The sequence below is a fragment of the Eschrichtius robustus genome, chromosome 9 (assembly GCF_028021215.1).
Source record: "Eschrichtius robustus isolate mEscRob2 chromosome 9, mEscRob2.pri, whole genome shotgun sequence".
Classification (NCBI taxonomy): Eukaryota; Metazoa; Chordata; class Mammalia; order Artiodactyla; family Eschrichtiidae; genus Eschrichtius; species Eschrichtius robustus.
This window is the reverse complement of record NC_090832.1, coordinates 55,890,599-55,899,033: the sequence shown is the minus strand read 5'-3', so window position 1 is coordinate 55,899,033 and position 8,435 is coordinate 55,890,599.

Sequence of the window (8,435 nt, the reverse complement as noted above, 5' to 3'; positions counted from 1 at the left end):
TTTTAAAGGCAAAGAAATGTGAGAGTAAGCAGTGGTATGTGTCTTTAACATGGACATTATGGTGACTTTGATGTGGGAAAATACTGTGTGTCCAATCCCCAAACCCTCAGTTAATGGCAGGGAGTGGCCTGCAAGAAAGCAGAGAACAAGAAAGAGAGGTGAAGGGTGTCCTTCCTTGTTGTGCCATTAAATTTTGATTAAGGTATAAATTTTAGTTCTGTTTCAACTGAGGACATACAGTTTTATAGTGATTTTTTTAATAAGATAAAATATTAAGATGAGGTTGACGTATAAAATACTGTAAGTGGTATGATTTATCATTAATCAGACACCAAAGAGAAATGACTTATTTCTGAATGATATGACAGTGAAGTTAGGGCAGGAGACAATTCTACTGAAAAGTGACACCATGCTTAATAGAGTGACCTACTGCATAGAATACTGAGATAATGGCAGAATTTTTTGTAATTGTTCAATGTTCTGAATCTCAGTCACCCTTTCAAACTATTGTTAACATATCTTTCCAAATGTTGTGTAAACACATCCTTCTATGTCTATCCTTCATATCTTGACCAAAGATATGACTTGAATAAAGTTTGAGGAACACTGTAGTAGTTGAAAGTACAAACAGAAATCTAAACGAAACACAGATCTCAGCAACAACAACAGCAGCAAAAACAGATGGCAAATTATCTTAAGTTATGTGATAGATTACTTGGAAAGTTGGTCTAATTGACAACCTAGAATATCATGCCTACTCATTATGGTAGTCATTAGTGCTATCTGCTATTATCACCAGTCCTTTTAACTTCTGGGCACAAAGAAGTACCATGCTTCCTGGTCCCCTTGAGGCTGGATGAGATTACAGGAGTAATGATCAATGACTTCGGAAAAACAATGACATGTACCTTAAAGGTGGACACCTTTGAGGGACATCAGGGATCTTTTCTCTTTTGTATGTCAAATACAATTAGCAGTGGTGGATGTTCTAAGGGTCTGTGATGACCTGACCAGTTGACCAGCAATAGACATGTAACATGAGCAAGAAACAAATTTTTTGCTGCATGAAGCCACTCAGATTCAAAGATTGTTTGTTACTGCAGCATGACCTAGTCTTTTCTGACTGATACCCTAATTAATACATAGACTTATGACAAAAAGTTGCTGCTGAAAGTGCTATATCTCAATAAAATACCTGAGGTTGGTACAAAATGTATGGTGACACTGAAACTTTTTCCCTTCCTCTGACCAGTTCTGAGGCTCTCCAGGCCAAAAATAAGCTGACATGGTGGATATGGAGGACAAAGTCTTCAGGTTCCTATTAGAAAATCTTATATACTATCTTTATGGATAAACTAAACAATGTAAATCTAGCTGAGATTTTTACAACCTAAACAATATAGGGTAAAAATTATTTAAGGATTAATTATTTTTTTAAAATTAACCAATTACTTTAAAAACAAAAGGGAATATCCTATCAACACATTTTTTAATTTTTTAGGTGAAATTTACATAACCAAATTAACTACTGTACAGTATACCATTCAGTGGCCCTGAGGATATTCACAATTTTGTGCCACTGTCACCTCTATCCACTTTCAAAAACATTTTCATGACCCCAGGAGAAAACTCCATACCCATTAAGCACTCACCCTCTGGCCCTTCCTTTCCCCAGCTTCTGGCCACCATCAATCTGCCTTCAGTTTCTATGGATTTACCTATTCTGGATATTTCATATAAATAGAATCATACATATGTTACATTTGAATCTGACTTCTTTCACTTTTCAAGGCTCATCTACCTTGTAGCATATATCAGTACTTTATTCCTTTTAATGGCTAAATAATATTCCATTTATGGATATACCACATTTTGTTTATTCATGTATTGATGGACATTTGAGTTTTCACCTTTTGGCTTCCTGTCAATATTATCTTGCAAATAATTCTCATGATATATTTTCCCAGGGATTACATAATTTATGGCATATACAATTTGGCAATATGGGAAATCAAGAGAAAGTCATATTAAGTCACATACTGAAACTAAAACCTGAAAGTTATTTAGTTGGATCATCAGACTTATCCTAGACCAAAAAAAAAAAGCAAAAAACAGACAAAAACTTTATTTATTGTACTAACACAGCAATGATTATGTTTATTTAAACCATATAATTTACACACACACACACACGGCTTCTAAAGAGGAGGGCGACGATTTGGTTAGCCTTATAGAAGATGCTATTAGGAACTGAGAAGGATGCCATGCCTGAGGCATGAGAGAATAACCTTCGCTCACTTGAAAGGGCTACCAGAGCCAAGTGCCCATCAATAATGACCAGGTTTCACTCAAAACTGGAGGAAAGCTCTAGGCGGTGCTCTCTCCTGAAGCTCTCTGCTGTCCTGTGTTGAGTACATCCATCATCTCTTGGTGCTTGGTGACCCTCAATCGATAAGCTACTGACCCCTCTGTGTCTGGAAGTTATTTCAGGGATTGTACCAGGCAGAGTCACCACTATGTGGCTTCTTTAGTAATAACAGACACTATTAATGAGGGGCCCCAAAGTGGAAGAGCAGTGGAGGGCTGTTGGTGTCTGCAGGTGAGAAAATCACAGACTTCTCAGAAATACCTGGACCAGAATTGAATTGATGGAGTAAGAGAAGGCAATGAGATTCTGAAGTATGCAGCATACGTCAAAGGGAGTAAGTCAAAGCAGCATAACTCTGTATTGTTAATATGAACTTATTTGTACTATAGACTGTGGAGACTTGGGGGAATTTAGATTCTAAGGTTACACTACAATTTTGTGAATGTGTATAAAGAATATTGTGATGAATAAAAAAAATTTATTTAGAAGTGTTATTGAATTCATCTTTTGTATCTGCAGGCAGATACTAACCATAACAGTCGATGAGGATTATCAAATTTCTGTCATATTAACAAAGTGTCCTTCACACTTTAAAAGGTTGAGCACCAGTCATGCTCTATTCTCAACCACATGAGACAAATTTCTCAGGACTTTCGAAGATTTGCAGATAAGGCTGAGTTTCTCTCCTGCTCCGGCCAACAATTTAACTTTCCAAGGAGATTCCACAGCTCTAGCTGTTAGATACATTACCAGATTTACCTAACTTTTAAGACGTATGCTTCTCTCCATATAAATGTAACCCCTGCTTTCTATATAAATTGCCCAAGACTGACTCCTTCTCCTTGGAAAATAATTTCACCTTTACATTATCAAAACCTACTAGCACTAAATATTTTTCCCCAGAAGACAATCTTCAAATATCCCCAGATGTCCTTCCAGTTTCTCCAAAAGTGACATGGGGAACCCCCCTAAAAGATAATATTCTGTTTTTTTCTAGAAGCTGGACAGGCAGACAAATTTCATACAAATTTGTCATTCGACACTAGAGAGGAATATTAAACTCCTATATAAATTTTAGGAAAAAAATGTTAGTTTTGGGTTTGTATTCAAGGTGCAGATATGTCCCTGACAGTTTCTAAAGGACGCATGCCCTGAGGAGCTACCTTTAGTTCTTATAAATTGGCCTTTAAAGGAGAAAGTGGACAGAGTTCTGAAACTTCCTGCCAGCTAAGCAGAAATACAGAATGCTATCTGCTAGACTCAGTTATGGAAGAAAAAACTGTTGGGCATTTCTCAGTCCAAAAATACACATTTCCACAAAACATATTTCCAACTACTGCTTTCATCCATTATTGAGTAATAAAAGACAGTCACTATTGAAATCTAAAGCTTAAATGAGTCTGAGGTAAGAAAACATAGCACACATTCAGAGCATCATTTATACAGGAGAAATTCTTCAGGAGAAACCCATAAAAGTCAAAGAGATTAAATAGATGTATTGCCTCTGGCTTGAAACCAAAGGGAGACTATCTGCTACGCATTGTGCCCAGATGCTTTATAAAGAGCATCTGTGTTGCTTGGATAACACCACTCAGTCGACTCAAAATTCATGATCAGATTCCCTTTGTAGTTGATTCTTATCTAGGTTCTCCTCGCTGAAAGAGAGATAGAAGAGGGAAGAGGGCCACTGGTGTATAATACAGAGCAACGTTAGAAAGCTTTCCCCTGCATCACCCTGACAGGTTCCTAATAGCCATACAATGGGGGGAAGAATGACATGTCACAAATGTGTCATGAATTGCAGCTCTCCCAAAATAACGTAAAGTAATGGTGTTAGTGGCATCACTGAACTTGAAAGTCTGGGGTTTTTGAGAAAGTGCCCTATTTTCTAACATTTTTCTGGTTATCTGCTTATGTGGAAAATATGTCTCTCACCCCATATTTCCATAAATCCTTAAATAAGGTGGAGGGGAAAGTGCCAGGAGAGGTTCCTGTTTTCATGAGATACTTCAGGTTCTTTGCAGTGAGGTATCTCTTTCTTGCAGAGGCTTGTCTTTCTCTCCTCTGTCAATTCTATGTTTCAAATGATAGGAAATTTAAATTCAGTAAGGTAAACTCCAAAGACTGAAAAAGGCAAATTTTCCTATTTTGGGAAGTCATTGATCATTTTAATTCTAGATGTCATCAGGGTTAACACCGCATCTCAGGGATAAAGAACATGGGCTCCACGGGCGCCCTGTAGCCTGTGAGGAAACACAACTGCATTTTCAAATTCCCTGGAGGCTAATGGTTTTCTTGGTCACTTTCAGCTACTGATTTGTGTCTCTAACGAATTATTTTTTTCCACTTGAAGTCTTTATAGCTGTTTCTCTTTGTCTCTACTTAGACACTAAAAGATGGCGTGCTTTGTGAAGATGTTTTACTGGCAAGTGAGGAACCCTGTCTGCACAAGGTCAGGTAGACCCTCAGCGATGGGTTTCCAGGGAGGAGAAGTGTGGTAGACCTTTTAAACACAAAAGACTGACTGCTATCTTTGTCCCATACTAGGTAAGTCTCAGAATCTATCTGAGTGCTGCCGATGGGCTGGTGAAAATCTGACTTGTAGCCACATAAAGCATGGGGCTGGCTGGAGATCATGGCCTGCAAAGGTCCCAAACAGAATTATGGCTTCCAGGTGCCTCTGCATTTTAAGGGATGTGCCTCGGTCAGGATTATGTCACCCAGTTACATCTGCACTGGGGACAGCAAGCTAGGGGCCAGGTGAGATTGTCCAGTATCCCCAGACAAACCAACCACATAGCAATAAGAAAAACAACAAAATCATACTTATACTTTGTTGAGAGATTTTATACAGAAGAAATTAAAATGTGAAACAGTTCTTAAGTCCATCCTATTCACAAAAGGGTAAAAGTACCTTCCAAAGAGTTGAATACCATCTACTTTTAAAGAAATGAGTCATAATGCTTTTCTTAGATACCTTGGGAATTCTTATTTGACCCATCTGTGACCTTCTGAGAAGAGGTAAAACACAAGACATAATGTTATTTTACCTGGAACCTCAGAGGAAGATCACTGTCTAAAGAAGCTGAAAATACGATGAAGAAGCTAAATAAATCTCAAAATGCATGTTCATTCAATCAAGGGCCCTCTAACACTGCAAATATTTTAAAGTATGTTTCTCATCAAATTTTAATAATTCCATCTCCAAAAGGTGTTTTATATTCCTTTTTGATCAAATATAACACAGGAAAATCTAAATGTATAGGTTTGTACAGAGAAGTAACTCCTTCCTTTATTGTAAAATTATTTTACAAAGATTTAGCACGTGGGCACAAACACACATACACACATATACAGCCTAGTGGACTTTGCTAGTGCATTTATTAATTTCTACTTATTGTACTCTCTATGAACATAGCAACTGCATGAACCTCAGAATTCCCTAGGGCCATGTCCTTTGAATACTTAGAAAGAAAGGTCTTCTTTGGTCTATGGTATAAGTGTTATTATTTTACACATGCCATTAAAATACAAAAAGAGTAGCATGGACACTGTGGAGGAGTCTTTCTTTTGTATTCTCTGTCTTCTGAATTTACTTACAGGGTGACATACCTAACGAGGCATATTCATTACTGGGTGCAATGCTCTGAAAGCCTGTCTTACTTTGAAAGTAAATTATGTAAAGAATGTAACACACTCGACTCGACTTCACTGAAATCCTTTGGCAACAATTCCTTTAACAAGGTGTGTTATAATACTAGTATACTGCATCTTGATGATAATGCCAATTATTTACATCCTCACTGCGTCATTCAAGCCTGCAAATTTACATAAGAGAAGAATGTCCTAGAAAGGCAGATAAAAGTCTTGTATTGCCAAGATTTAAGCCAAGAAATGTATTTTATATCTATTACCAGTCTGTATTTTTTTTGCAGAAAGTTTAATATCAAATTCCTTTCTATATTCTAACGTATCTGGTTTGTTTACTCTTGCGTGAATTTTTAGCTTGTACATTTTCCTCCTTTTCTAAAACAGTTCTGTAAAAGTTTACAAAGTCCTAACGGGATTTGAAGACATAATCAAAATACTTTTCACTATAAATGTACTCTGAAACACCGGAAAATTTCAGTCTCACCTCCCCCTGTCTGGAATCCATCATATAGTATGTGTTGCTTTTATACTTGTTTACTGACCAAATCCAGAACAGTACTACGGAAGACAGAAGCAGTAGATCTGATTCAGCTACACTCCTCTTTTATTCTATAATGTCTACATATCAGGCACCACGCTGTCTATATATAAAACGCACTCTCTCTTTGGAAAAAACACTGTCTAGTAGGCATGCCTTTCCATGTGCTGTATTATAGTCTGAGATTTAGTAAAAATAGTAATATCTATACGCACTCCAAATAACTCTAAGATAACATTTCTGTAAGCGGACTGTCCTAGAAGTAACCAAAAGGATATATTTTATTGCATTTATAACAGTTATAAAAATCAAGTCTAAAAAAATTTTATCTATTTGTATGAAAAAATATTTTAAACAAATGTATTTCATATATATATATATATATATATATATATCTTTTTATGTATTGCATTGGTAGAAGTAGAAGAAGTGAACAGAATGAGATGTTAGCTTCATCTATAATGAATTCATGGAGTTATTCTCAGTGTAATATATTCCCACTGAAATAAATGGGTTTATTAATTTCATTGAGCCTTTTATGGGTTTTAGGTTTGGAAAATAAGCTACTTGACCTGCAAATGGATAGCATGCAGTGACTCTAGGTTTATCAGTGAGGAAGGTTATTCAAAATTTGATTTTTTTCCTCTTTAATCCCCTAATTATCTCATTTTTACATTTAAGATGTTATGTTGCCACAAAAATTTCATGTTTTGGTTTATAGATTTTAGGTAGTATTCATTGTCTTTCTTTATTTGCATTTTTTCTCCTAACTTTGTAATAGAGTTAATTTTCTTTATTAGGACAATTAGAAAATTAAGCATAGTTCATTAACTAATCTAATAATAAATATGTAATGTACAGCTTCCTTTTTAAATAAGTATTATTAGATACATTATACCCCTTCATATGACTAAAACTATGCTAAATACAACTTAATCTTTCTAAAATACTTCAGGATTTATGATACAAGGTTATTATTATTAATATTTTATTATGGATACATGAAAATACCAATTACAACTTTACTAACTAGAATAATGGTGGGGAGAAGGCCATGGATAAGTTAAAATCCAAATTAAAATAAACTGATCACAATGTTGTACAAAGTGATTTTAATGTAAGTTTATTAAACTAGTACTCAATACTTAGGATGTAATAATAATCAGTACATTTATCAGTCAACAGATTTTTCCATGTAATTGTGGGTTTCTGATATTATTAATAAAGTGACTGTCCACTATGGCAATATGCAATGATTCTTGGGTGAAAGCACTCAGGAATAGTGAAATTCTGCCTTCACAAAGTCACCACATTCCCCATGAGATCCCTAAAAAAGGCGGTGATCATTTTATTATCGACTGGGTTAGAACCCTGTTCACAGTTTTCTGGAAAACAATGTGAATACAAAGCTTGACCTGGGACTTTCCCAAACATGCAGTCAGCTCCTTCCCCAGCCTTACGTAGTTCCTCAACCCCCCAAATGAGAAAGCATGTGAAAGAAAGAAAAGTGAGAGTGAACATGAAGCCCAGCTTGAACAGATACAAGTAGGAAAGAAGCTAAAGAGACAGGAAGAAAGATGGCCATGGCCCAGCCCTAGTACAATACCACTCCAGTCTCATGAATGGCAAAACTTGACAAAGAGAATCCACCATGTCCAGCCCTGCCCCAGAGTCAATATGGACCAATTCATGCTGGAGAGTCAGGCTCAACCAGATTAATTTTCCCTCTTAGAAGAGATGCAAAGAGAAAAGAAGGAACTAAAGGGGTAGAGAGATTTTTTTTTCTCACTTAATTGAATACAAAAATAAAGTTAAAACTGTATGTGGAATACAAATATAATGCTTTAAATCACTTGATCAATGATGACCAATATGTTT